Raw genomic sequence first — 21,705 nt, forward strand, 5'->3', positions numbered from 1 at the left:
TGCCTACAGCACCTGGTCTTCCTAGGTGGTCTCCCATCCAAGTACTAACAATGGCCCGACCCTGTTTAGCTTCCGAGGTCAGACATCAGGCTTGTTCAGGGTGGCATGGCCGTAGACCATGGACTGTTGCTCCACTAGGGCACAAACCCAGGACCTTCTGCATGTAAAGTAGTCATGCTAACCGCTGCACTATGGAACTACATCCACACGCAGATTTTTTATTCAACACATTGGTGGAAAAATCTAGCTCAGTGAGCTCTGCCTTCAAGCAGAGTTTTCATACCAAGGAACCTTTATCCATGCTATACGTACTACCCAAATCTCTCTCTTCAAACACAGGCGTCCACACAGAACTTCCTACAGAAGCAAATCCAGGCACCGTGTCTTAATCGTTTATAATTGGTATCCCCACAAGTTAGGATCTCCATGCTGGCAGTCTATAGCAAGAGCCAGCCCTCAGCAGTTTTGTAAAGTAGGCAAATAAGCATGTAGGTTTTGTCTTTTTTTGCTGGTAGAACTAAAATAAAAAAACTACAGGCAAGCCTTTAGTAAGTGGCCCCTAACGAGGAAAAAAATTCTGAGTGTCAACCCCACTTCCAGTCAATTTTGCCTAATATTACAAGAATTCCAAAGGGTCAAACCCGTAACAGTAAGCCATGAGATTTCCCAGGAAACACAACACTTCCCATCTTCCTAGCTCTCAATATTTTATCCACCAAGGAGTCAGAAAGGTATATAAACTCTATGTGTCTTGGAACCATATAGACCCTACTTCAAGTCCTCTAAGTAGTATAGCACAGACAGGTCTTAGCCTCAGTTTCTTCATCTTCAAATGGAGATGATAATTTTGGACTAGCATCATGAGTGTTCGGGAGATATTTTCTCACCACCTTTTTGCCTCTGCCTAGAGGGAGGATATAACATCCACCATGCTCTCTATTTTCATCAAGAGAGTAAGCGGTGCGTAGAACAAATATTGCTGTTGGCAAATTCAACCACAGCATATGGGGTCTCCTGCATGGGAATTTTCAGTAGGTTCAGTGACACAGTAAGAAATAAAGTACAAAAGAAGATAACTGCGGTAGGTCAAGACTTGGTTTTATATGGGAATAGAGTGGAGCCTTAAGTGCTGTCATGAGGTCATCCCATAATGCCATCCTAAATTGGGGCAGAGAATCCACATTTCTTTGATCTTGTGGGGTCCTCACTCTGCCCAGACTGCTGAGACCTCCAAATTTCAGCACACATCTGTTTGCCAGTCAGAAAATAAAACAGAGCAAAAGTGACCTTAAGCAATTTCAAGTCATTATTCTAGCCAGTTCTCAAATATGACTGAATTTTGTGGTTAGGAGTCAGTCTCCATGAAATTCTCTGTCCCAGTAGCCAATGAAGTGGCTTTGTCATTGCCCCTTTTACAGATGAAAAATGTGGCAGAAATTGAGGGGTCCAATGGAAATTCGATACTCACTAGACTATAAATTCTTTAAGGACGGGAACCATGTGCTATTTACCATTGTATTCCATATGCATATCATAGTGCCTGGCACATAGTAGGTGTTCAATATATAGTTTTCAGCTAATGAATGAACTAATGATTGAATGAACAAACTGTCATGGCTTTCTCTCTTCTAAGCTTGGGTAGGGTGGGTAACCAGTAGCATTGAAACTACAATCTAAGGAAAGGACACTGGACATCCCTGGCTCCACACTTATTTTATTTTTTTAATTTAGATAGTTAATACCTTAAAAATGATGTGGAGTTTTTTATTAAGTAAAATGTATACCTATGCTATGGCCCAGCAATTCCATTCTTAGGCATTTACCCAAGATAAATGACTAGAATTTTAAATCTTTAACAATGAACAGAGTCGTAGGATTACTGGTATAAATGCAAACCTGATGTTCATGGCACTTTTGTGCAAGAATGTTTATTTAAAATAGCTCAAAACTGAAAATAAGCAAAATCTTCATCAACAAGTAAATGGGTAAACATATCATGGTATATTTATACAGAGGAATACTACTCAGCAATCAGATAGAACATACCTCTGTTATATGCAATACGATGTCTCAATCTTCATATAAATGAAACAATACAGTGTGTACTCTGGTTTCTTTGGCCCAACACAATGATTTTGACGTCCATCTAGGATTGCTAGAGTTTATTAGGAACAATTCACAACCGCTGATTGTGTACATCTCTTCCCAACTCTACATTCAGTGGTATCACGTTGGCAGTTTGAAATTGCCAATGCTGGGGGTATTTATATCATGAAAACTGGCAAATGCTATGCAAACTTGAGCTTTTGGGGAGGGGGGAGTGGGGAGGAACCAGAGGAAACTAATATTTTATTTCAATATTTTTAAGTTAAAAAGAAAAAGATGCAGAAGTCCTGAAATCTTTCCACTAGCTCATCCTGTGATGTTTGCACATTTAAGCCATCTCTGAAAATACAGTGCCTCACCTAGGATCCAGTGAGTACTCTTAGATGCCTTTTGCATAGTGGAGTTATAGTCACAAACTCTCAGCTCAGCCAAGCTGCCCATCCAGGATGTGTGCCTGGCTTACAACCCCATGCTCCTAAAGACACCTAAAGACCTAAAGACACAGATGCTTCAGACACTAGTTCCTAGTTGTATGAGCCAGTCCCTTTAGAAGCAGCTTTTATGTTATGCCACTGGGACCCCCAGCAGTGGAAACTTCTCAGTGATATGGAAATTACCTTCCTGACTGCTTTGCCTTATCAGCTTACACTTTGATCTCTTTACACCTCGGTTCTCAAAGCCTTGATTCCATAACTTCAACCTGGACCCAAACTCTAGTCCCAGACTTGATGTTTACCCTAGCTGTCACCCCTGGGTTTTTAGACATTGGATCTCTCTAGAAACCGTGACTTGGCTCACACCAAGCATCTACCTTTTCCTTTTTCCCTCAGTAATTCATCCAATAAGTCATATGATGAGTCACAGTACAACTTCCTACACTATTGCTCTGAATACTAACAAACTCCCATTTGTGTGATTCCTAAGGCCTTGTTATTAAGGATTAATAGTTAAACATCACTTCACATCTTACAGAACGCTTTTGTATTTATCTCTTTTAACCCTCATACAACCCATAGAAATAAGTATTATTATTGTATTCTCCCTTAAAACATAAAGAAACTGAGGCTGAATCATTTAACTGGTAAGAGGTAGACCTATGAGCAAGGCACTCAACATAGTTCCTTTTATTTACCATGTAGCTGATCTTAAAAAATGTAGGATGGATTCAACTTTGTGAAGAACATATACTGGTTCAATCTTATGAAGTATGTATGGTGGCTTCAACCCTGTAATTTTGAAACATCTCCAAGGCTTAAAGGCAATTGAATAATTAAGACTATCTGATGACAAATAATATACATCGCTATGACAGTTTCTAAACTTTATTAAAATGAAATTGTTGGGAGATAGTGGAGCGGTTCTTTGTAACTTTATTTCAACACTTTTTATTACAAAATAATGATATTAATCATCATAAAATAAATGTAATGGAACTCCCCACTTCAGTTCCCTTTTTGTGTATCGTTACAGAAAGTATATTTGCATATATAAGTCCATATGTGAGAAGACTGTGCTGTGTCACTGACCAGGCCTGCCAAAGTACATCTGCTGAGCTTTCCTTTCCTGACTTCCAGTGTCCTTCTGGATATCGAAGACCTTGCACTACGTTTCTAGGAAGGAGGAAACCACATGGGACAATTAGATGGGGCCGGACAAAGTATCAGATCACAGATAAGGGCATAACTGCTGAACAGTCCACATACCATGTGCAGGCAACTTTCCATGCAAGACCTTTGCCAGAACAATAATATAGAAACAGCCAAACAGTCTGTCAGCACAGGCTATGGGTGGTGTTCTCTGGATGGTGACAGATAGTCTATACTGGCTAGCTGCCATGGGAGTCCCTGCTATCTATGATTGGCAGTACTCAGCTGCTTAATGGTGGTGACTCTGCTAATCTCTATATGGTTCCCAAAAGTCCAGTCACTTCACCTTAGGTCCCACCAACCTATTTCAAAGTTCTTTTCCACCCACTTTTTGCCTACCTCTACTGTCCTAGGTGACTCTCCCCTGCTCATGTCCATTGCCTACTTTTCTATTGAGCATCTTTTTCTTATTGATTTGTAAGCATTCTCTGTGTATTAAAGGAATGAGTTCCTATTTGCCACAATTGCTGAAAGTATTTTTCCCAGTATTTGTCTCTTAATTTTTTAATAGTGTGGTGTTTTTATCTATTTAGAAGTCTTAAATTTTTGCTCATCAAATGTATGTCTTTTCCTTTATGATTTTGTCATGCCTACAAAAGCCCTCCCTGCTCCAAGATTTTTTTATTGCCCATGTTTTTGTCCAGTATTTTTTACAATTTCAGTTTTTACATTCAATATTTGATTTGCCTGCAATTTATTTCAGCTATAGAGTAAATTAGTGATACAACTTTATATTTTTTAGATGGCTAGCCAGAACCTCAACATTTTTGCTGAATAATAGATATTTGCTCCTCTAATTTGAAATACCAACATACTAAATTCCTTACACATTTGAGTCTACTTCTGGACTTCCATTTCTATTCCATTGGTCTGTCTAGTTTCAAACTTTTTCAATTGCTATAACTTTAAAATATATTTTTTGGTGTGGCTGTTCACTTCTGGCCCCTCCCCAATCATTACTCTTTTGTTTCATAATTTGCCTAGTTCTTTCCCAACCCCAACACTGAGATGAACTTCAGTATCATTTTGCATGATGTCTGACCACAGGAATGCAACGAGATATGGAAAATAAGAGATTAGAGCCTACTAGTGAGGTATCATATAGACTGTAGACCTTGACCCATGGACTGTAACTAGTTTCCCTTACATAGTTTCTGTAAAACAGCAGGGCTAACACTCGGAATTGAACCTGACCAATAATCCACTGGCCAGTCCAAGCATGTGATATAATTCCTCCTCCAATTGCTGGCAAACGAGGAGGCTATATTGAAATCAGCTCTTGGCTAGACTACAGGCTGCAGGTAAGTCTGAATGTATTGCTTCTGCCACTGCAATGCTGTGGGAAACACAAGCGAGTGTGAGAAAGGACAAGCAATGAAGATTATGTTTGCCATTCAAAGACCACAGTGTTAAGAGAAACTACATTCTTATTCTTACTTCCAAGGCAAGGGAACCAGGTTATTGCCTTGCTTCCTACAGCAAAGAGGAAACAGATGGTCATCCTATGGAGTCACAATGGTATAAACCAAGTTGGAGTGGAGAAAGTGGAGAATTTGACTTACACACTGCTATGTGAATCTGGTATACATTTCCTAGGACTTGAAATCCTGCTAGAAAGTCATCTTCTCTCCTACTATGGATAGCATTTACAGTGATTAGAATAATACAATCCTACTAACCAGAAGACTTCTTAGAAAAAATAAAAATAATTTTTTGTGAAGTGTGGTTGGAAAACCTCATTGCGAAATCCACATCAAATTTGGTTCTGCAAATTGTAATCTAAAATAAGGAAAAAATTTTTAGAGTAGGAGCTAATGGCACATCTGTATGATAGAAACAGCAATGCCTTCCCTAGGCTATAGATTTTATCTGTGAAACGGAAGCCTCCAGACAGTCACTAATGTTGTTATGAGCTACCAGAACTAGGGCTGCTTCCCCAACACTGAGTTAAGTTTTACTTAGATTTTCTCATCACAGTAAAACAGAAGTCCTAAGCCAATGCTTCCATGCTCCCTTATTCCCTAACACAGACAACACTAAAAAATATTCAAATAATACCCCACAACTTCTAGGCCTCTGTAGACGATGGGCTACTTCATAGCCTAAGGCCCACTGTGGACAGCCACTCTGGATTTTAGGTATAAATACCAGGGAAGCTTTTGACCTCAGACTACAGCCAACCTCCAAGGTAGCAAGTGGTCAATTGCTTTAAATGGAGAGAAGTTATTTCCCCTATTATCACCTTCATTGAAGCAGAAATTGTGCGATTGCAGGGGTCTTACTTATGTAAGCCAAGATCCATGGTGTTATTAATCTCAAATTTTTTTATTTATTCAATGCACTGAAAGTCCCACTCTATTCTCTAGTGGAAACATTAGAGCATCAACAAGCATAACTTCTTGATAATGAGGGACTTTTCGTGATCCTTGTACAAATGTTACATGATCCTTTCCTTTGCTGCCATACGTATAATTTATCTTTGGAGAAGAGACTCACAGATTCATCCCTAGCATCTCACATTTGTGGTCGCAGTTTATTAACCCCAAAATATTTCAAGCATCTTTAAAATGCAGATGCCTTTTGACCTAGTAATTACACTTCTAGCATTTTATCCAAAGTACAAAATTATTAAGTCAAAGTAAAGAAAAAATTATATCTACCCCAAATTATTTCTAATAAAATTAAAAACAACTAAAATGTTCAATAAATAACTGCTTATCCATATGATAAATCATTTATAACAGTTAAAGAGCATATTTTCAAAGAATAATTAATGATATAGAGATATATAACAAAACTAATGTATTTATTAAAATATTTACAGAGTATTTATAATGTATCAAGTATTTCTAAAAATATTAATATATAAATCCAAAATCTCCTAAATCTTATCAGCTTGTTTGTAAGGAAGGCCATTAAATCCAAGAGATCATTAGCTCTTAACTTCCAAGTTACAAACCGTCAGGCTTCCTTTTGCCGAGTACTCCTTCGGAGTCCTCAAAGAGCATGTATGTTCTCTAAGATGAAAAACATAGGCAAGACTCAGGCTATGATGGGTGTGTGTGCCATTTCCCACTTAGCTTGTAACTCCTGCTCCCTCCTAACAATCAAGTCCTGTAAATGGGAATAAAACAGAGAAATAGACCCCCACAATCACCTTACCGAAAATGGCTCAAAATTGAACATAAGACTTCCGTTCATCTCATTAGTGGGAAGTTTGCCATGTGGCCACACTCTGCCTCAAGGGAACCTGGGGAATGTAGATTTTAGTTGGATGATTGTGTATCCAGGAAGAAGAGCAGAATGAATTTTGAGGTCAACCAGTGGTGTACCACATCACATTATATACACTTAAAAAAATGCAGAAAGGAAATATACTTAAATGCTCACAGTGGCCATCTCTAACTAGTAGGGTTTGGTGTGATATTTCTCTTTACCCTTTATGAATTGTCTAAGCTTTCTGCAATGGCTGTCTATGTCCTTGATAAGGTGATGAGAAACATTGTTAATTTAAAAAAAGAAAAACTAGAAATAAATATTCTAAAGTATTATCGGCAGTTGTCTTTAGGAAATAAAACTACATGTAATTTTTTCTTTATATTTTCCGAATTTTTCGTAATTTATTTGAAATTTTAGAAACCAGTTCATCGAATGACTTAGTTCCTTCAGGGGTGGGTAGAAATGGCATTATGGCCTATCTCTGGGTTTCACACAAGGTCACAATTATAGTGTGCTCTTTCAGAGCCCTCTGTTTTCTTTGTTTTAAAATAGAAAATAAGCCTGTTTGTATATGACTCTCAGTTAAAGTGTGAATGACATGAAATTCTTCAACCAGCCCCTCAAAGCAATTTATGTAAATTATCAGTTCAATTCTAGAATGGAAGTTATTTCAACTGCTAACTAGTTCTCTTCATAGCAAGTTACAACTTTTCATATCTACACAACAATTTCCCACCTCCCTGCTCAGCTGTCCTCTTAGAACATTGCTGTCTCTTCTATCCTCATGCTTAGACTATATTACATTCAAACAGGTTTATCTCACTGAACTAAGTCAATTCCCACCCACTCACTCTGGTTTCCACTGTTAGAAGATCAAGATGTTATCTTCCCCAGTATAATTAAATCAATTCTGAACAGTTAAACCATAGAGATTGAAAGAATAAGAAACTAAAATATTTCAGAAGGAATAGGATTCTCCTAGTAACTCTGAAGTCCTACTATAAGGTAACATCCCACTCAAGGATAGTTCTGTTTAGGAGCATGCACAACAAAGAGAAATCCATTAAAGCAAACTTAAAAAAAAAAAAGAGTAGGCTTTTTTTCAGTACTCTGGAAATGTTACAAAATTGTAAAATACTTCTATTTTTACCCTTCCTGCCTATCCTTTCATCTGTCTTTCTATCCCTGTAATACTCGGTATTTGAATATCATACAGAATACAAATATCATTGTAAAAAAAAATATTAGAAACACCATTTATCAGTACTTACAAGCACAAAACTCTACCTTTACTTTTTTAGAGGACAAGTGATATAGTTAAAAATGTGGCATTTTACCCTGATGCCTACCAAATGATTCAGTTGAATAGTGAATGTGTACTTACTTAAGCATATTTATCAAAATCGCTCTGACTAAAGAATACTGACATCATGGATGACTGGTATACACCATCATGAGAAACCACCAGTCCAGATTGACTGGTTTCACTGACCTTCAACATGATAATTTGGTGGGGAGGAAGGAAGTGAGGAGACAGAATGACAGAAAGAAATAGGGTTCTATTTCACTTCTCTTCTTACATCGTTTCCAAAATGTTTCTTTCTTTCTTACCTCTCCACTTTCAAACCACACTGACTGCTTTACTCTCAGCAATTTTTATTTTCTCATTCAATTGTTCTGATACTACAGTTCTTTTGAACGTCACAATGTTGTAATTTCTTAATCATTTGACCTGGCATAGTTTTTATTTCCTTCAATTTTTCTTCTTGTTCCCTGAGAACCACAGATTACAGTGATTCCTGGCAGCTGTTCTGAATCTCTCTTTGTAAAGATGGAGACAAAGAATTAGCTAGGTCTGATACATTTGTCAGTAAAATTATCCTGGGATTTTTACTAATAACTAATATTTCATTTATAATATAAAAAGAATAAGATTTTTTTTTTATTTCCCTACTTCCAGCTTCCATTTCCCTGACCTAGACTATCATTTGTGAAATACAACAAACAACTAAAACAGAGGCAGAGAATCTACTTATTTAAAAAAGAAGCAGAGGAAGAGGAAGAGGAGGAGGAGGAGGAGGAGGAGAAACTTGAAACATCTAGTAACTCAGGACTTTGAGAAAGAGAAATCTATTAAAGCAAACTTAAAAAAAAATAATACAAAGATTACTGATGTCTTTGTAAACATAGGATTTTATAATCCCTAATCCTTTGGACTCTTCATGTCTTAGACCTTTTTGACTTTCTGAATTAGAAATTATTACAATGTTTGTATCCATACCAGTAAATTCCCTTTACAAATGTTGTTCTAAGTAACTGTAAAGTCATTATTGTCTAGAAAATATTTTAAGAGACTTTGTTGCAGTCTTTTTAGTATAAACTGACATGCTAGGTCACTGCCAAGTTTTGACTGAACTAGGAACCCTTTCTTTCTAGCAAATGGGTCTCCAGCAGAGAATGGCACATCCAGAATGAAGCGTGTGATGCTAATGAAACATACTTGTTTCAACAGAGCCCTTTTCCATTGTCTCCCCAAAAGGAGAACAGTCACCACAGGTTCCAGAAGAACAGAGCACCAAGACATGGAATAAGGCCAAGTCATTTAAGTCGTGGGCTCCTTTCTAAAATAGAAAACATCATTGCCATTTCTTTTGTAATGGGGAAGAAGAGCATTCTTGAGGTAAATTTTGTCAAATCTGTGAACTGATACTAAATTGTTAATCAGGGTTAAGAGATTTTTTTAAAAAGATAAGTTCTATGGAATTATGAATACAGAACATGTGGAGGGAAATCAGTTGCTACTGCCATCTAGAAGGCAAACTAGGGAGGTCAAAGATATCTAAGGCCTAGAGAAATGTAGATGAGCCAATAGGATGAATAGCTGGTCTTTTGGGGAAGCTGTTGATTTTCTCAACAATTGGAAATTCTAGACTTTTTATTAGATACTTTATTGATTGTTGTTTATAGCAGCATACAATGAAAAAATAGAAATATGCAGACAGGTTCTGAACAGTGAAATGCAGGGAGGTGGGAGTGTAAAAATTTTAAAATAAATCTGAATAGGGAACATAAAAGGGAGAATTCATTTTTGACATCTAAAACATATTCCACATTATAAAATAAAATAAAATTCACATTTGCCTTCATGTGATAAATGCTGCCCAGATTTGCATGGCCCTTATACAATAAGATTAAGAATATTTTATCATTGTTTATCCTTTGTGATCAGTTGTTTATCCCGTGTTAAACAAATATTGTGGGAAGAATAAATGGGAACAGGCTCCAAAAGTATTCCTTGGATCCTCATCAACAGAAACACAAAGAGACAGCCTAGCTCAGAACTTGGACAGATAAAATCCAACAAGAAAACCGAAAGAAAACTGACTAGAATTTTAAATCTTTAACAATGAACAGAGTCATAGGATTACTGGTATAAATGCAAACCTGATGCTGCATAAAATAACTTTGGATTTTTTATTCAAAAAAATAAATATATCAACTTGCTTTTCCAAGGAGATCCTTAATGATACAAGTGCCAGGGTAATGTATGCATGTATATATATATAAAGTGTGTGTTTTATATATAGTCTTTTTGAAAAAAGCAAGAGAAAAAAAAGCACGAAGAACATATAACATATGGCATTCCCTATCGCCTCAGCTGGTGTTTGCCATTTCCTGCTTGTAACTTTCTTAATTTTACATCTTCTCCTCAATTTCAATATACTAGACATTTTAATCAGATTTGCAAGTTGGCCTTCCCTGTTTCTTCATTTGCTGCCCCTGCTCCTATTAATCTTTTCAGTTATATGACTAAGCCTATTCGGGTTGAAGAAAAGCTAATAATTACAATGCCCAGGGTATTTTCATGAATAACCAATAATGTGCTCATTGTGATGTGGCTATCTGGGTAAGCCACGCTCAGATGCAAAAGATAATAAAATAAAAACATATCGTAATATTTTAATCAAATTTTATAGGATTAACATATGTTAGTGAGAATAAAAATCGGTGAGTGGCGTGGAGGCAACCCATGAAACAAAGAAATATAACTTACTTCAGGTAGCTCAAGCATTGCCCCTCAAAGTTGGACCTCGATTTTATTAACTTCTAGCACTGGCCAAAGTTAGGCTACTTCATGAAGCAGTTCTCCTTAAGAAAGACAGGAAAACAAAAATTGTCATTTACCCTCAGGCAAATGGGTTGAATGTCTACCACCCCAAAGCAGCTAGTAATGATACCTGGCCATTAGGATCCTATCCATGGCTAGCAAAACCTTCCTCATCGATTCCAAGGTCAAAAGTGAAAGCAAAACAAAACGAAAACTGAAAGCTGTTCCACAGTTGTTCTCAACGAGAAATCAGAGTTATTGAGAAAAGGTAGCAACTCAAGGTGATTCCCCATTCCAAAGTTCTTACTGAAGGCCTAAGAACTTTATATAGTCCTCAGAATTCTTGTAGTTTGCTTTAGCGATTAACTCTGTGCTTCTAGACACCCCCAGAACTGTTACTGGCAAATGCAAAAAGAAACCTGCCCCAAATGCATTCTTTCACACTCTGGCAGCAATGCCTGTGGTTAGACAATATGAATTAGGGAAGTAATATGACCCACCAAGTCTCATTGGTGACATCTCAGATGTTAGAATTTTCCTAAGAAACTCTGAGCTCATTTCCTAAAAGCATACATACATATGTAAGGATTCCACCACATTTTCTCGGCTTCAATAAACAAAATGGTTATTAGAGAGCTGGGACTTCACATTATACTAAATTTCCCAGCACACGTGATTGCAAATTCGCCCCAGTACCTTCCTTGTGTACCTTCTCACAAGATTATCTAATGATTACCTCTTCATAGGTCCTTCGCTCCATGAAGATGATTGGGTATTAACAAAATTCTTTGAGATAATATTGAAGGAATCTATACAATTTGAGAAGTGGAAGATAAGAGAAAAAAAGATACACCATCTCTAGGCAACCAGTTTTAATGTGGTACTGTCAATAGCTCTTTATCGACTAGCCCTCAATATAAAATTTCATAGGTCAAACCATAAGTCTTCAAATACAGAACCAGGATTCCGTATATCAAAAAGGATAGACATACTTCCTCAATTATAAAAACAAAAACTCTTTTTTTGATCATAAATATCCAGTTTAGAATTTTAAAATTTACTCATGAAAAGAGCCTATATTACCTTATGTCAATGTAAAATTAATTTTTCTACAAAACAAAATTGACAAATTCAAAATTAAAACATCTCAGATCTCACATGGATAAGACTGGTAGCTGTAATTAAAACTAGAAGCTGTAATTAAAACTAGAAGTGTCAGAATGAAGTTCCAAAGGAAGAAAATTTTCAAATCTATAAGAAATCATGTCTAAATAATGCTAGATATAAGAATTTATGTTAACAAACAAAACAGGGAAAAGGATAAAAATTACACATTTAAAGAGAACTAAAATGTAGCCCATCCTCAAATAAAATTTAGCATGTCTATCTCTGGCCCTCCTGCCTTACCCTATCCTAGAGAATTCATAGAAAACTGAGACCTAAGGAATTTAGGTACAACCATCCACAGATCACCAAGAAAATGATTGAAAGTGTAATATCAAAAGACTGACAAGAAGGAAACTCTTATGATGAGAATTTACAGCATTCAAGAAAAAATAAAGCAGTGAAGCCAGATGTCAAAATATGTATTTAGTGACTCATAAAATTTCATTGCCCCAAAATTGAAAAAAAAAAAAAAAAAAAAAAAACACTTAGGCGGCTTGATTTTGTGAATTTTTCAAGGCAGCATACATATGTTTGAAATGGTTTGCTTGATATTTTATAAAGGGTGGCTGCTTGAACTTTGGTAGAACACCATATGTAGCAGCTTGGGAACATTTTACCATTATCCTACAGGATTAAGATAAATCAAACGTCAAATTCCCCATACTCTGCTTATCCGCATTTAACTGAAACTTGTACTAAACATGTCATCATATGGGATAAGCTGGGGGATACAACGAGAGAAAAAAAATGAATCCATTTTAATCATATTCCTGTCCTTCTTTATAAAAGGCAATCTACAAGATATATCTCCTACATTAAATGTTTTAACATTGGTTTAAAAAACCTCAAAAAGAAAATAGTACTGAGTATTTCACAATGAAGAAAACTCCAGGCAGATACATCTCCCCAACACCTTCCACCCCCAGAAGGCTTTATGCGCAGGTGAAATTGTAGATCCAAGGGCCAAATCTGTCCACAAATATGTTTCCTTAACTGAGATGACTTTCAGTAGAACTTCACTCTTTAATTTGCCACAATCCCCACCACTACCTATTATATTTCACAAAGCCACATCACGCATTCATCTTACCTATTAGTCCCTGTATACATTTCAGATTTTGACCCCTGCAAATGAAGATTTCTCTTCATACACTCATATAAGCTCAACATTGGTGGGGCCTTAAAGTTCATCTTCTAATACAATCATCCATTAGGTAATTAAAGTCTCCAATACATTTCTGCCTAGCTTTTTGCACATCAGAAACACCAGAAAAGCTTCCTACAAATATATGTAAGCCCCATCCCTGATCTAAGGAATTAAAATATCCAAGGGCGGAGGTGGGGTTGGGGGTGGGGGAGTCCTAAGCATCTCTACCACGAATCTGATGAGGAACTAGGATTACAAAACCATTTCTTTATTATATTTAGTGGGAAGAACTCACTGCCTCCCAACAGTATTTTTTTTTTCTTTTTTTTTCTTTTGGATTACAATGTAAGAAAGTTCTTTCCTCAGGCAAGTCTTTGTGTTCAGAATAGAGACAGAGAAGAGTTACCTGCCTTTCAGCCCTCGGGTGGTTTGACAGTATATCAGAGAGCCTTGTCAAAACTCGCAGAGGTTTGTTATAGAAACGAGTCTTCACTTCTTCTACTTCCTGCCATATGTTTCATTCCCTGCTGGCTCCATTCTGAGAAATTTTTCCATCTCTACATCCACGTGAAAGCTAAAGCTACCTATTCAGGTGTTGCAGCTGTCACCAACAATATCCGGGTGATGGATGAAATAGATTTTGCTTCAAGAATTATGAAAAGAAAGTCGGTGTGCAGAAATGACATGTTATGAAATGATGAAATACAACATCTGTCTCAGAAGTGAGTCATACAGGTGTCATTAACAAGACAAACAGGAAACTTCTTTGTTAAATAGCAAAGTTAAATTTCCAGGCTATTTTGGACTTTCTCTACACAGACTTATTAATCAATTCAGTCAAAATAACATTACAATGGATTTGACCAGATGTTTGGCTGAATTAGGTTATTATAACATAACAAAGATTCATCCACATAATTTCCAACAGAAATTTGATAGCCATAGATGAAAAAAATACGTCATTATAATACCAAGTCAAAACTGTTCAACACCTTATACCTTTCAAAGCACTTGCTCACAAATAGTCTCTTTGAAATTTTAAAGAAATCCTTTGTCAGGTGATAATAAACCCATATGATAGATAAAGAAACAGACTTCTGTCAAATGACTTACTCAACTTTATTCAATTAGGATTAGAATCTGCAAAGATCCCAGATTCCCCAAATCTAAGACCATGCTCAAGTTCTGAAAACCATTTTAGAGTGTAGAGGAAGCTTAAAAATAAACAAATAATAGATTATAGATAGATGATAGATAGATAGATAGATAGATAGATAGATAGATAGATAGATAGATAGATAGATAGATAGACAGATAATCATGATTTGGTAAAACATATAATGAAGCAGGAAGAAATGCAATAAAGAAAGAAAATGTGAGAAACATCCATCCATAGCTGCCAAGGGATCATGTCAGTTTTCAAACTGAGTCCTAAGGTACTGCTGGTGACATAAACATCTGCCATCAATTCTCAGGCACATCATGAGCCAGCTGTCAAAGGCACAGATGTAGAGCAGAAACAGAAAAATAAAACAACCTTACAGTTGTGTAGAATTTTGTACAGTTATATGGAAGAGATCAGACCCATTCCCCTGCCAGGTAAATACTGGAGGCACAGGAACATTTTGGGGAAGAACATGTGAAGTACAGCTGAAAGGGCTATTTCAACCTCAGCCTGAAAATGCTTTCTGAAGGTCAACCATGAAGAGGGGTGAAACTGAGATCAAAGACAGATAAACAAATAACTTTGAAAACATAGTACAGGATCCATTATTTGATTCTGTCATATTTGGTTCAGCATACAAAGTCATGGTAAAATGAGAAGAAAGAGTGTCTCTTAAATGTCAAAATCTTAATGCCTTAAATGATTAAACCTCTCGATCATAAGCTAAGGAAAGAAGAAATTGAAGTGAAAACAGCAGGGGATGTGTAGGGATAAAATTAAATGTGGAATAATTCCTTGCTGTTTAAGACATTTTATTAGAACTCCGCTATGAAATTGTTAGCAGATTGAAATTTTCTTATGGATATGGGTTTAATTTCTTTTTACTCTCTGAATCTTATTTTCAGTGTTGATTTTTAGGATGGCAGAACTAACTCAAACTATATATCCCTATACTAATATATATCCCTATACTAATTTTTCTTAATGGGATATACTTCTATTTTAGGAAAAGCTAATTTAGTTATATACATATGTATTCTAATTTAAGGGATAAAAACAATGTAATAAAATTCAAAATAATAAAACAGAAAATTAAGAGTGTTTATTTGCCTTCATGTCAACATATATTTATTAAGAACTTGTATCAGACACTACGTGAGATATAAAGATGCAAAGATGACTAATACAGAACTCTGCCCTCAAGAGGTTTACTATAAGAGGAGAAGCAATTCAATACTAAAAGGGAAAGAATTGTTCAGGGTATGGTAGAGATGCAAACCAGTAATCAAAACTCAGATGGTAAATAACCTAATATTCTGCACTCAGGAATCTAGACTTTTTATTGTAGGCAAGGAGAGCCATCTAAAAGTTTTAAACAGTAAGTAACTGTTAAAATAATGTTCTGTAATAACAACACTCCAGCAATAGGGAACAAGATGATTTGAAATGATCAAGACCAAAGATATTGTATTGAATGTTCTTTTCCAAGAACCATAGTATAGAGGAGGTAAAACTGTTCGCAATGAGAATTTCTTGACCCAGGAAAGTGAGACTTCTTCTACCAGGTGAGAGAAGATGTCTACAAAAAGAAGAAAAGAAAAATGAGGGAAGGACTGGAATAGACATTTTTCAAAGATGATATATGAATGGCCAACATGCATGTGAAAAGATGCACAGCATCACCAATCATCAGAGAAATGTAAATCAGGACCACAGTGAGATATCACCTCACACCCATTCGGGCGGCTACTATAAAAAGAAAGAAAAAAAATAGAAAAATAACAAATGTTGGCAAGAAAATGGAGAAATTGGAACTCTTTCTTGTGCACTATTGGTGCAATTGTAAAATGATGCAAATTTATGGAGAACAATATAGAGGTTCCTCAAAAAATTAAAAATGTGATCCAGTGACCTCATCTCTGGCTATATATCCAAAAGAATCGCAAGCAGGGTCTCAAAGAGACATTTGTGCACCCATATTCATAGCAGCACTATTCACAATAGCCAAGAAGAGGAAGAACCTAACTGTCTAACACAGACGATTAGATAAAGAAAATGTGGTCTATACACACAATGGAGTATCCTTCAGCCTTAAAAAGGAAAGAAATCCTGCCACATGCCACAACGTGGATGAACCTTGAGGACATTATGCTGATTAAAATAAGGCAGTAACAGAAAGCTGCATATTGTATACTTACATTTATATGAAGTAACTAGAGTAGTCAAATTTATAGAGACAGAAAGTAGAATGGTGGTTGCTAAGGGGTTAGGGCACAGGAAAAGGGGAGTTGCTATTTATGGGTACGGGGTTTCAGATTTGCTAGATGAAAAATTTCTGGCAATCTGTTAACACTACTGAACTGTACACTTCAAAAATGGTTAAGATGGTTTTTAAAAAAGGAAGAAGGAGGGGGAGAGAAAGAAGAAGAGAGCAAGGGATCAGATCAAATGTGCTCACTTCTCTCTTTCTCAGCGTTAAACTATACATGGGCTGTGTGGTTGACACACTCAAATTGGTTGAGGAGAGCAGGTTCCCCGAGCAGGAGCATTTCTCCTGGACAGGTTACAAGCCTCTCAGAGAAGCCCCATAGTCACATGGGGCCTTGCCCAACATGGCACCTGAGCAATAGAAGAGAAATAACTAGACAAGACGGGCCTAGGAGAGTACCTTGTTCCTTAGGGCAAGCACGTGTCTAGGGAGTTCACAGAGATTGGTCAGGATGTTTGCTGTCAAGCTCGTGAGAAGTTCACCGAGATCATGGATGAAGAGACTGTAATGGAGCCACTATTAAGCCAGGGATTACAGCCAGACCTCAGGTTTTTCTCACTGTAACTATGTGAGGGCCAAGCCAGCAAAGAAAGGTGTTACTTCATAGTTACCAGGGCAAGGGCACTTCAGCAGCTCATTCAGCAACAATCCAAAGTACAGCACAAGGGCAGTCATCCCTCTCCCATTGTGAAAAGGATAATCAGCATTTCCTCTCACCTAGATGTCATTTTGAAAAGAGGAAAGAAGAAAGAGAGGGACCCTTGAGAAGGGGAAGGGAGGAAGAAATCCAGATTTTGCAATACCTGAAGCTTATACAATTTAAGGGCTCATCTTTAGGAAAAAAGAACACAAAATTAAAATAGAAAATTTCTAGAACCCCTCCCAGGAACTTTAAAGGGTCCCAGGCAAGTGAGGGTCCTGAAACATAAGATACCCTTAATTCACTTCTGGGAAGAGATCCTGAAAAACTGAGTAATTGCTGAAAAGACTGTTTTGAACTTGCAGAGATGAAGTATGTGTTATTGACATGGCCAGTGAATTCTGCCATCATTTGGAATGTGGTCTCCAGAATACAGTGAAAACAGTTGTAGAAAATAAAGTGAAAATATGAGTTTTAGCATGTAAATTTTTACACTTGCTTCATTTTCTGTGTTCAGAGATTTAAAAGTCACTTTGTAAATTGCTCAAGAAGGAATAAGTTACTGGAAGTCAGATTTGAGTTTTATTGCTACCTGAGCTTTAATCCTATGCATGCTCATAACAAAGAGAGATATAACTTCCATGAAAGTAATAAACGTGAGGATGGTTAGGATCACCAGGTATCTAATTCCTATGAATAGTTTTCACTTTTCTTGGATTTGTAATATAGACACACTGAGCTAAAAGCTACTCTGTGACAGTGGATTCTTAGAGGTCTCCCCTTTTCCAACTACAAAGCTGTGTCAGGCTGGATTTTTTAAAATATACACTTCAACCAAAACAAAATTTCACAACAGATTGAATGCAGTAGCAAACATGCGAATCCAGCTGTCTTCCATTCAGCCAAAAAAAGATGGAGATTTGCAAAAGTGTAAAACAATATCACTCTCCTCATGAATTTTTTTGATTTAAAAAATAATTATATCTATATGTGAATGTGTAATATATAACATAAATTATATTACCTATGTTAATAATAATAAATATCACATTTTTTAAAAAAATTAATAAATATATTTAAATTTCACTAATTGCTAATATGGCAAATATTAATATAACCAAAGCTCTTTGGGATCCCCAACAATTATTAAGAGTTCAAAGGTATCCTGAGAACCACTGGTCTATGAAAAACAAGATGTGTGTTATGTAGCAAGCTTTATTCCAAAGGAATCAATAATAAAATATTGTTCTACTTTTACTGCTTAAGGGAACCAGTAGAGAGTAAGCAACACATAAATAACACAGATATTATATTAAGTGTCTTCCATTCTCTTAGAAAAAGTCTTCTCTGACCACCTTGTCCAAAGGGGCCTCTTCCACTCTTTCTCCTTCCCTCCTTCCCTCTCTCTCTCTTTCTGTGTGTGTGTGTGTGTGTGTGTGTGTGTGTGTGTACAAACCTTACCCTACTTATATCTGGGTCTGGGTCTGCATAGATCTGAACAGTGTAGGTGCTACTTCTTAAAAATCTCTGTCTTATTTCTTTGTTTGGTTTTCTATGTGTTTATTTTCTGTCCCTCTTCTTGAAGTCAGTTCCGTGCAGACCTTGGATATGTTGTTTAATGCTGTTACCTGCACCTACATAAAGATCTGATACTTAGTAGGAGCTTAATTAATGTTTGTTGATTGGATGAACTGACTAAATCTATTAAATACTTCCTTCCAGAGCTATAAAATGAAAAAACTAAGAAATCTAGAGAATATTTTTTAATGTGATACTTGCCCTTCTTCTCTGAAATAGTAAATGTTTCTTAAATATTAAAAGAGCTGGTGTTCTCTCTATCATTTTTCCTGTGAAGCAAGGTCTTGCCCATAGGCAAGTCTACTTTGATCTCCAACAAGGAATATTTACTATTAATGGAAGATGACACCCACATGCATACCCCCAAGGAACTCTGCTAGAGTACATCCAAGACTGACAGAACTTTGTTGCATATTTATTTCTGACCAAATTTACTGCTGCTTTTTGTCTTATTTTTTTCTAATAACAGTAGCCCAGATTGGACCAGCATATCAAAAATTCTGCACCTAAACACACACACACAACAACAACAACTCAAGCTATGATAAACACATATTTCTATCAAATGAACAAATTTGTGCTAGAGAAAGTTCCTTCTTTTCACTCAGGTAAAGGACATTTATTGTGTTACAAAGAACACCCATTACCACATATGCAACCAGCCTTCCCTTAAGCAGAGTATCTGATCTTTGCCCACATTTAGCTTACAGAGAGTGTTATTCAGGTCATTCCATTATATCTGGGTCTGGGTCTGCATAGATCTGAACAGTGTATGTGCTACGAAGTTAAACCACTTGGTATATGTCCTATATCCACTTCAGCTAAAAGCGTGACCTTGCTTAAATCACTAAACTCTGTGTTGTGGTGTTTTTATTTGTAAAACATAGATAATAATATCTGTCCCAGACACTCACCCTATAAGGATGTTCTAAAGACAGATATGATTAATGATGGTAAAGCTCTTTGTTTGAAAGGTACTATTTAAATCACAAGTACTATTATTAGGGCTCTTTGCAATTTCTTCGCTAATAGACTATGCAACAGATGGGGCCTAGAAGACGTTTGATATTATTGATACTTCCCATGGAATTTTTTTCCTCTTCCCACCTTTCTAATTTATTAAAATTCTAGCTCTAATCTACATAACAAGAAAGAAAAATAAAAAACAGAAGGCTTCTGTGTTGGGCTGAGTTTGTGAAGATCACCTTACCCAGGCAATTTAAAATGTATTACTCCTGTGCCTTCGTAAATACATGGAGGTCTTATCAGCAGAAACAATTGACACAGTTGCATTAAACAGTTGTGGATGTGCTAGGATTTAATGTATGTGAGTGGATGAATTATGAGTTATTTTTCTTTTGTTTAAAACACTCTTTTTTTGGTGTTTGATGTTTGAAAAAAATTTTAAGTTCTACTAATACTAAAATACTTATTTGGGAGATCCAACATGAATACTTAAAACTAAACTAATGGAGTAGCATTAACTACTGGCCACAGATACATCAGTCATTTACAGTTCTCACAAAGGGTGATCAGAAAGACTCAGTAATGCAGGCACTGGCCACGCAGAAACAAGAAAAGAAGAAGAAAGGGTGAAGAGTTAGATCTGGCAGGTGGAGATGTGACAGCAGGGATGCAAAGGTTTTTAAAAAACAGCCTGATTCGTAGACCCAACGTAATCCCAGTCTTATGCCCAGCAGCCTCTACCACAAACTCTCTTTCTGCTTAAAATCACCTCTGGCCAAACCAATTCCATTTTTAGTGTTATTTACTCTTTCTTTTAATACGAGTCATTTCAATAGTCAACTCACTCCCATGATGCAACTTTAAACTGAAAAATAAATCTAAGATTTGAGAGAGAGATGCCTAGCAAGACACTTCATTTGGCCCCAAGGTGGTTTAACCCAGCCACCTAAAGGATGCTGATGATGAAGCAGGTTGCTGATGGGTGGAATAAGAGAGAAAGGAACAGGTTGCGCCTGTTCATTGCTGCTTGGTGTTGTTCCCAAATAAATAGAAGCTAATTGAGAGGAAATGTGGCTCCATATTTTATGAAGCCCTGAGTATATGTTAGGAAGTCTCAGGATGGCTGCTTTAAATTAAAGCTAATGTTAAACTCTGCTTAATTAGCATTGCTGTAGCGAGTTTCACTTTCCCCTGTTAGGAGAAGAATGTGCTGTTATAGTTTTCCTGTTGCAAAATACTAAACTATATGATAGAGGTGAAGAAGTGAGTAGGGAACTGAATGACTTGATGGCAAGGGAGAACCAGACAGGATGGCATTTTACTAATTAAGATAAGTGTTATACTAACCAGACAGGAGAAATATAGATGGGAACAATAGAAAGACATCCTCAGAATAACACCATTATCTTGGAAACTATCATATATCAGTTGGGGTTGGGGACCTATAAGCAATTTCCAATAAAAAATGAGTCAGTCACTCTTGAATATTTTGTGGTAAAAAGCATTAAGGATGCCGAGGACTAAAACTCCTGAATTCCATGTAAATCATCCGCACCTGATGGGAGTATAATAGGAATAGCAGAGGTGGGAATAGCCCCTCCTTTTGCCAAATATCACTGCCAATCAGCACACTGATTGCTCTACCTTTCACTTTTCTTAAGCTCGTCTCTGACACTCGTTTTTGCTTTGCTCTC

The 21,705-nt window shown here is 36.6% G+C and overlaps 1 pseudogene; it reads right to left on the bottom strand.

Moving 5' to 3' along the window:
- LOC120597469 (uncharacterized) lies at positions 1-117 on the bottom strand (annotated as a pseudogene).
- Positions 118-21,705: the final 21,588 nt, after the last annotated feature.

This window comes from Pteropus medius, unplaced genomic scaffold (genome assembly GCF_902729225.1).
Source record: "Pteropus medius unplaced genomic scaffold, Ma_sr-lr_union100, whole genome shotgun sequence".
Classification (NCBI taxonomy): domain Eukaryota; kingdom Metazoa; phylum Chordata; class Mammalia; order Chiroptera; family Pteropodidae; genus Pteropus; species Pteropus medius.